At 33.9% G+C, this 8,037-nt stretch overlaps 1 protein-coding gene across 1 annotated transcript in view; it reads left to right on the top strand.

Annotated features, from left to right (window-relative positions):
* Positions 1-7,597, top strand: part of LOC140748356 (integrin beta-6) — a 49,913-nt gene extending 42,316 nt beyond the window's left edge. Inside the window, exon 7 of the mRNA XM_073081200.1 lies at positions 6,984-7,597. The gene's annotated coding sequence lies outside the window, so the exon portion shown is untranslated. The remainder of the gene's footprint in view (positions 1-6,983) is intronic.
* The last annotated feature ends 440 nt before the right edge of the window (positions 7,598-8,037 follow it).

The raw sequence follows: 8,037 nt of genomic DNA on the forward strand, positions 1-8,037 counted from the left end.
TGGGAACTCCACCTAAACGTATTAAAGAAACATATGATAAGCAATCACATAATGTACTAATACATGAGTATTACTAGTGATTATGTGATTATAATGTACATGTATTAGTACATTATAATCACATAATGTACTAATACATGACTAATACTAGTGATACAGTAGAAAATGGATTATCCGGACCTCAGTTATAAATATTCGCAATTATTCGGATTGACAAACGTGAACGAGTAACAAAGTTACTCGCAAATGATAACCCTTACAAATCAACCAAATTTTGTGTGACATGTGCATTTAAATTCCGGAAAGTCGCCAAATCGCAACTAAAAAGTTAGTAGAAAAAACAAAAACCCGATTGCTAAAAATATAGCCTATGTTATTTCCACAATTTAGACGAATCCAACGATACATCATATGTTAAAATTAGTGAAGTCGTTTGAGTTTGCCAAAGAATGAAAAATACATACGTAACAAACATATAGTCGAAAAACATTACCTTCCTAAATTGGTTTAAATAGCTTTTCTTCATAAACTCAATTATCCAAATTTTCGATAATCCGAATGCCACAAATAGGTCGCTTAGTCGAGATTCTACTGGAGTAGTATTATGGCTAATTTTGATAATGATTCCTAATTTTAATATCTCCTACTATGGTGTGTGGCGAAAATACACATTCACAACAAACAATAAAACTCGATAAAGCCCAACAGTTAGTCTTATAGGGATGCTATTGCTTAGTATATACACAATGGTAAAAACATTTATAAATACGTTCAAAATAAAATATTAACATAATTATAGCTTTAAATAAAATACTCATAATTCACTTTTAATTTTTAAATGGCATTTAAAAGTATGAAACATTCATAGCTATGTTTCTTTTTTACAACTGTGAGGGTAGTGTATTAATTATCGTACGGTGTAAAAATCGGCTACTTTGGACACAGAAATGCGTAGCTAAAATGCGGGTTTAGGTCACAGAGTGCTATAAAATAACATTCAAATATACTAATTAAGATCATTAAGCATTCGTAGTTGTCACTTCCTTCTAAATCTGCGTGGGTGGTAGTTCCATTTTTACATATTATTATTATCGTGACTCTATAATAGTGACTCTACAATTTAGGTAATGTTACAACATTTAATTTCTCAAGATAATTGGTGACTTGTGCAAAGTAATTTTCGCGTGGGATTATAACCTTATTTATCGTGATTATCATTACTCTACTATATCATTGGACAGTTGTAACAATTACAGAACACTAAACATTAAATCATTTATTAAAATCTAACACACATTCTAAACTTGACGATTGCAAGAGCCTAATAAACACTCGTTTATTTTTCGTGTCGTTGCAAGTAATTGATTTTGCAATATAGGAGTAGCAGACGAGCACGCATTTCCCCTGGTAGTACGTAAGTGGCTACTGTCGCCCATGGAATTCTTTGATCAACCCCAGATAAGATTAGATTCCTACTTAGGTCAACTACAGGTGTGCCGCTACCCCTAAGCACTAAATTAGAATACCTCGGAAAAGTAAGTCTCCCTTATCACAACCCTCAAACTAGAACACAGTAAAACGTAACACTGCTGTTATTGGGCCGAATAGGTGTGGCGGTGTAGAACCACAAAGTTCTACCACCTTCAAAATAAAATTTGTAGGAATGATATGTGATCTACTTTACCTGTACACATATGAAACAATTATAAAACACTTTAGATTGTTGTATTGTTACAATACATCTTTTGTGCAAGATCGTTAGTGGCTAGTAATTACATAATAATTTCCCGTTTAACGTCGTGTGGGAGGTAGTCGCATTTCTCACGATTATCTTTGTTCCACTTTACTCTCGGATAATTGTAATAATTATGAAAACTTCATTGATCATCTGTAATATGTCCACTGTTAGATCTTATAAAGATTCTCTTATAAAGGGGAGTTTTTTACCACCTGCAAGGGCTCTTTGCCACCCATGGACGTGTTTCTCTCTAATGTCACCCATCGAACCAAATAATACCTAGCTCTTAACAACCATTGCTACGAGGCAAAACATGTGTGACGGTGGTATAATTAGAGTCGAAGTCGAATGATTATAAAGGTTATAAGAGATGAGTAACGTCGCAAAAACAAGCTCTAGGCTACTTGTATCTGTTGTTCCAGTTGCTTCCTAAAATATCCACGTGAAAACTCCCAGTGTCATTAAAATCTGACAGTACATGGAATGTAACTTTGCCTATGAACATTAGAGTGATACACCTTCATTTCCCTTCGAGCGGCGCGTGGGCGGATACTCGTATTACTCGGTTACCTTTGCACCGCTGTATTGGGTAATTGCTCCCGCAATCTCCAGCTAGAGTATGCGTGGTCTCAGGAATTACGACACACTATGTAATTTCACAAATAATTAACCGGCGAACAATGTTGTAGTAATTATGAAGCTAATTTGTCGCGTAGAAAATTTAAAATTGAGATCGTGACGGACGGTTCGTTCTTAATTGTCTTATGTTCCTTTAAAATATGAAACTTTGAATTAAAATATTTATTTTAACATTAAACATTAATAACTATGTATCTATTTGTTCTGTACAAAATTAAATACAAAAATCATTTGCTACTTATTACACTTAGTTAATAGTTTATTTTCTCATTATAAGGGGGCATTTGGATCTCAGTACAGTCTCACACAGCACAGATCTTTGTTGATTCATGGTGACAAAATAAGTGCCAAAATCATTAGCAATAGAAGGAAAGAAAAAACATCCATATTGAATTTGTTAACAACCGTAGAGGCTATTACAGTTCATGTAGACGACCATCGCCGATTGTTGCTGTATGTTGCCAGTGGCTGTGGCTAATAAAATACGCTTGTCGTTAGCAATCCTCAGCGAAAGTCGCTAACTACAAGCCGTAATTTAAAAAATAGCGCTTCTTAAATTAAGAAACTAACTAAATAAATTGTAACCAATGATATGACAGTCAAAATCGCATCTCAAATCCACTAAACGGCATCTGTGGTTACAAACAAACATAACATAAAAACATACAATAATATTCACGTACACATTGTTTGTATAAATTGCATATTGCTTGAAAACCTAACGGTACACCAATACGAGATGGTCGGGTACACTCAAAACAAACATTTAGTAGATAGGTTACTCATCGATGCGTGTACGTGATTGTAATAAACATTGGGCAGAGGTGCACGACACTCAACAATTCATGTCATTGAGTGATAGATTTAGCCAGGTCATCTAAAGTCAAGTTGATCTGAGATACATGATGCTCATCAGTGACCGAATGACCATGTCATAAAGTTGTCGATTGGTCACTGTCAAATGGCTAAACTTAGCCGAAGTCTAATCTAGTCATGCCAAGTCAAGTCCAAAGCAAAAGAAAGGAGAAATTATAACATTTGATTTTTTATCTCCTTAACGTATCAAATAAAAAGCTCATCTAATATTAAGAATACACGTCATTACACCAGACCAGATTACGTCATTAAGTTTTAAAAATATTGTAGGAAATTACCAAGCATTATAATGTACTTACATTTACATATTTGTGAATAAGGATGAAATATTACATAAATGATCATAAATCTGTTTATTTAATAGTTTATTCAAATATAAATCACAGCCGATTTACTCGTATGTTGAACAATTCCTTATCGACAAAAATAAGAATATGACGACCACAAATTAATGAGGAAAATTGAAAATTATTCAATTCTACTTTAATTTCAAGTAAATTATCCTGTTGGACATACTGTTGCAGTCGTATATTACCCAAAGCAGATTTAATTTGATGGGTCCAATACATGGGTTTCACGTGGTCATTTTGCCATTAACAGGAATCATTAATTTCATCGCACATCGATTATAAAGTACACAATTTACACAATTTAATTGTATAACCATAAATTATTCAATCACATTATTTAAATAATCATATTTTGGATAAAGCCGTATATTTTCTTTTCTTTCAAAAATATATAATATTAATCTTTTTTAATATTAAAATGGCACTGATATATTGGCTTAAACATTCCAAATAATAGTATCATAACTCATAACTAAAATGCACCATCTTATTTAATTGGCCGACATACAAATATTTAAAACCTTTGTTTAAAATTACTTTGTTCAAATCCCGTTATCGAAACAGAATCTACCTAAATAAATATTAAACTAGTTCTCTCATAACTGGTTATTTATATAAAGATTAACTCCCGAGCTTCTAATCGGTCTTATTAACGTTCCATCACCATAAAACGTATTCGATTACTTCATATGAAACAAATTCATTTAGTACGATAAGTAAACATCTTTATATGTATCGTGGTCATATAATTGTGATGTCTATAAAAACGTATTATTGGTATTATATTGCTATCGTAATGCAGTCTGGCATCCTTACTTTGAATATAAAGTATGAACAGATGCCGCATTATATGAACTTGTGGGAATAATTGTGTAATCAATAATAATAACGTATAACAATAATAATGTCATGACCAATTTGCAATACATTCAAAACAAAGATTTGGAATCCGTTGATTTGGCAAATTGGTCATGCCAATGCAGGTTTGGGAAAAACCTATGATTTTCAAATTACAAACAAACAATTTAATGTAATGAAATAATGATTTTTTTTTTTTTTTTTATAATATGAGAGTAGCAGACGAGCATGCAGTCCACCTGATGGTAAGTGGCTACTGCCGCCCATGGACATCTGTAATCAACCCCAGATAGGATTAGATATTCCTACCTGAGGTCGGCCACAGATGCGCCGCTACCCCTGAGGACTAAGCTGGAACGCCTCGGAAAAGTCTGTCTCCCTTACCACACCCTTCAAACCGGAACACAGCAGCGCCTAGCACTGCTGTTATTAGGTAGAAATAGGTGTGGCGGTGGTGCCGCCGGAGTCGAACCACAAAGGGTTCTACCACCTTCAAAATACAACATAATGAACAAATACGAACATAATGAACAAAAGAATACCATCAAAACAATAATAGATATCCCTTATTTGACATCGTAATTCGTAAAGTTGATTAGTTCAAATCGTTGTGTACGCGCGTTCTGTTTATATCCTATCTTCTTGATATCCTTATTACTTTGTTTGAAACACTATCGTTGTCCGAGAGCGGGACAAATGCGCCTTTATAGAAGCAAGCAATGGAAGATACATCCTGCGGAGTCGTGACCCTTTATCGCTCGGAGTATCGGGTGGCCAGTGTACGCATAAATGACCTACGCTGCCACTTATGTACGAGCTATGTCAGCTGTATAGGGTAAATACAGAGTAAAGTTAGTTAACATAAAGTGGCAATCTCTTTCTTTTGTTTGATAGTTGGAATTCTCTTGTTTGAAATTTGGGTTTAAAATGTAAAAAATAGAAGTTAATCCACCCACGATGAGTATGGTAACCACTAGATCACCACATGTTGCCATAATAGAATGGCTCTACTTTCCTCAGGTTCGATTCTCGCTCAGGAACACGTTGAACTGATTAATATAGAAGTTCTGGATTTAATCGACATCACGTACGGTGCTCTAATTATAATGCCTCTGAACATAGACAAAAAAGATATCAATGTGCTATTTTTGAGCATCTTAACGCCATCTAACCAGTATTAAATGTTGCTTCACTCGTCTGTAACAGATCATTAATGAAATCTTATTTACAGAAACAAGATTTTTCCCATCTAAGATAAATAAACAAATTAAAATTTGTAAATAAATTCAATATAACAGCACGTAACAGTTAACACCAAGTAAGTGAAGTACGGGTAAGTGTAGAATATATACGAGTCGGCCACATTGTGATGCATTACGTAACTCGTATTACAATTTTATCAATGCCGGCGATCTTCGATTCAATTACACCTAATTTAGCTCCCATGTCGCATCCTGTTTGAGCTGTATTAAAAATTAATTACTAATCAGCAATTCGATGAAAGTTTACTGAAGGTCAATAATATGGAAGTTTATGATTAACGGTTTTGAATCCTTCTTGGTTATTTACGCACGTAAATACGTTTGGATGGTCGCTTAAACTTTATTTTAATAAATACCATTAGATATGTGTCATGAAATATAAATTATAACAAATACCTACCCATTTATTTTTGTAACGGATGTCGCACACAGGACTGACGAAATATTTTGTAATAAATTACTCATTTTATTTACTTGTACTTACGAGTACATTATTGAAGTTACACGGGTTTTATTAGTAGAATATAAAAATGAATATTTTTTTAACTATTTAATTTACGGATTTCATATAGATCACTACGATATTTCAATCGCACTAGGTACATTACCCCTCATACTCTGTCATTCCAAAAAAATGTACTGTCTATTTCTCTATACTCTGGAAAACTGCACTGTTAAAATATTGTTATATGTATTGGGTATACACTTAGTTAAAATATACAACATTGAAACATAATTCTAAAAGGTACCCAATGCGTATCGATTTGACGCGCCGTTATTTCAGATTAACGTTGCAATGTAGCAACATTGGTAATTTATTGTATAAAAACTTTATTTAAGACAGATTTATTATTCCACATTTGTATATTTTCTTCAGTCGATATACCTAGTCATATTCTATTTTGTGATGATCACTTTAACGGTAAGGGAAATGTCAGTAAGCCATAATACACCCTCTCTTCAATCCGCAATGTATGTAATGACACTGCAATGTGCAACAACGCACCTATAGCTAAGACAAACAAGGCATTAACTTCTCAATCTAAGAGGAGATCATTTCAGCATAAGCATAGGGATAGTTGACGTAGATGTTCCTTTTACGCAAGTGCCGGATACCTACACATGTGCATTCGTCGACGGGAAGGATAAACAGCGCAATCGTTCGATCCGCGACCGCGAGCTGACTCATATTACACGTCACAAAAATTCTCGTGACTCAACGATTCTCTTTTATACTTACATGTTGTTTTTTCACCATAGGTGTTACCTGAATCATCGTGCCCTCCGGCTATGGGGTCAACGGGACTTCGCATCGGTTTGGATGAGAATCGTCTCGTCTCGGCCCCGTATCGTTGACTGCCCATTCCAGCACTGCCTGTGATCAACACCGTTATGAAGAAATTGGATTCGTCCGGTGGTCGCGTCGCGAATGTAACTATGTATATTATAGCGTTAGCGTAGTACGGAAGGAATTTACAAGTGACACTGTCTAGTTCAAATTCTTCTTGTAGTTATGTACTTTGAAATTACTTACACAGTTTTTGTACAAATTTACTTTGTTTTTCTACGTTTTTGTGTATCTATGATAGGCGTCCTTGTAAACTCCTTATCTATTAAGTATGTTTATGTAATAATTCTGTGATATTTAAGATGATTAAGTAATAGGCGTGAGATGACTCACTCACTATCGAGCGTATTGTTTGATTAGTAATCTCATACAAACACTTGTTCAGCTGACGCGTGGTGAATTATTAACTGCTCAAAAGGAAAACAGTATATTTGTGTGCGTGGAGAAATCGAATATACTAAGGGACATCGAAGTTTCTACTGGATTTATAGACTTATTTTTTTATTAAGTAGATGCTCTATTTATAGTACTGACTTACTGAATTCTAAACTAAATGGTACTGAATTCTAAGCTAAAGACCGAGATAAGAGGACAATGTTTTGGTATAATCTGATAAAGTAGAACATAACTAACTACACACAGATTGAAGCTTACTTATATGAATGAAAACTTTTAGATTTCTTCGCATTTCAAGTAAACATCTCATATTTAATTACACATAGGTACTTCGTCTGTTAATTAGGTTTGATAGCCATCCTTTACTTTAAAATTTATAATGATTTACACCATTATACTCGTAAATTTGTCACCAGTCTGTTGAAAGAAGATACTAATAAATTACCACTTGCATAACGATTTATTGCTTTTTCATGTAAACTGATGTGTATGTTATTTATGGGTTTTTACTATATTATTATGCGTAATTACAAATATTTGTCACATGTTGTTAACCTTTTGCTAATATAA

Source organism: Epargyreus clarus, unplaced genomic scaffold (genome assembly GCF_041222505.1).
Source record: "Epargyreus clarus isolate Ecla_fem2 unplaced genomic scaffold, WU_Ecla_fem_2.2 ptg000015l, whole genome shotgun sequence".
Lineage (NCBI taxonomy): Eukaryota > Metazoa > Arthropoda > Insecta > Lepidoptera > Hesperiidae > Epargyreus > Epargyreus clarus.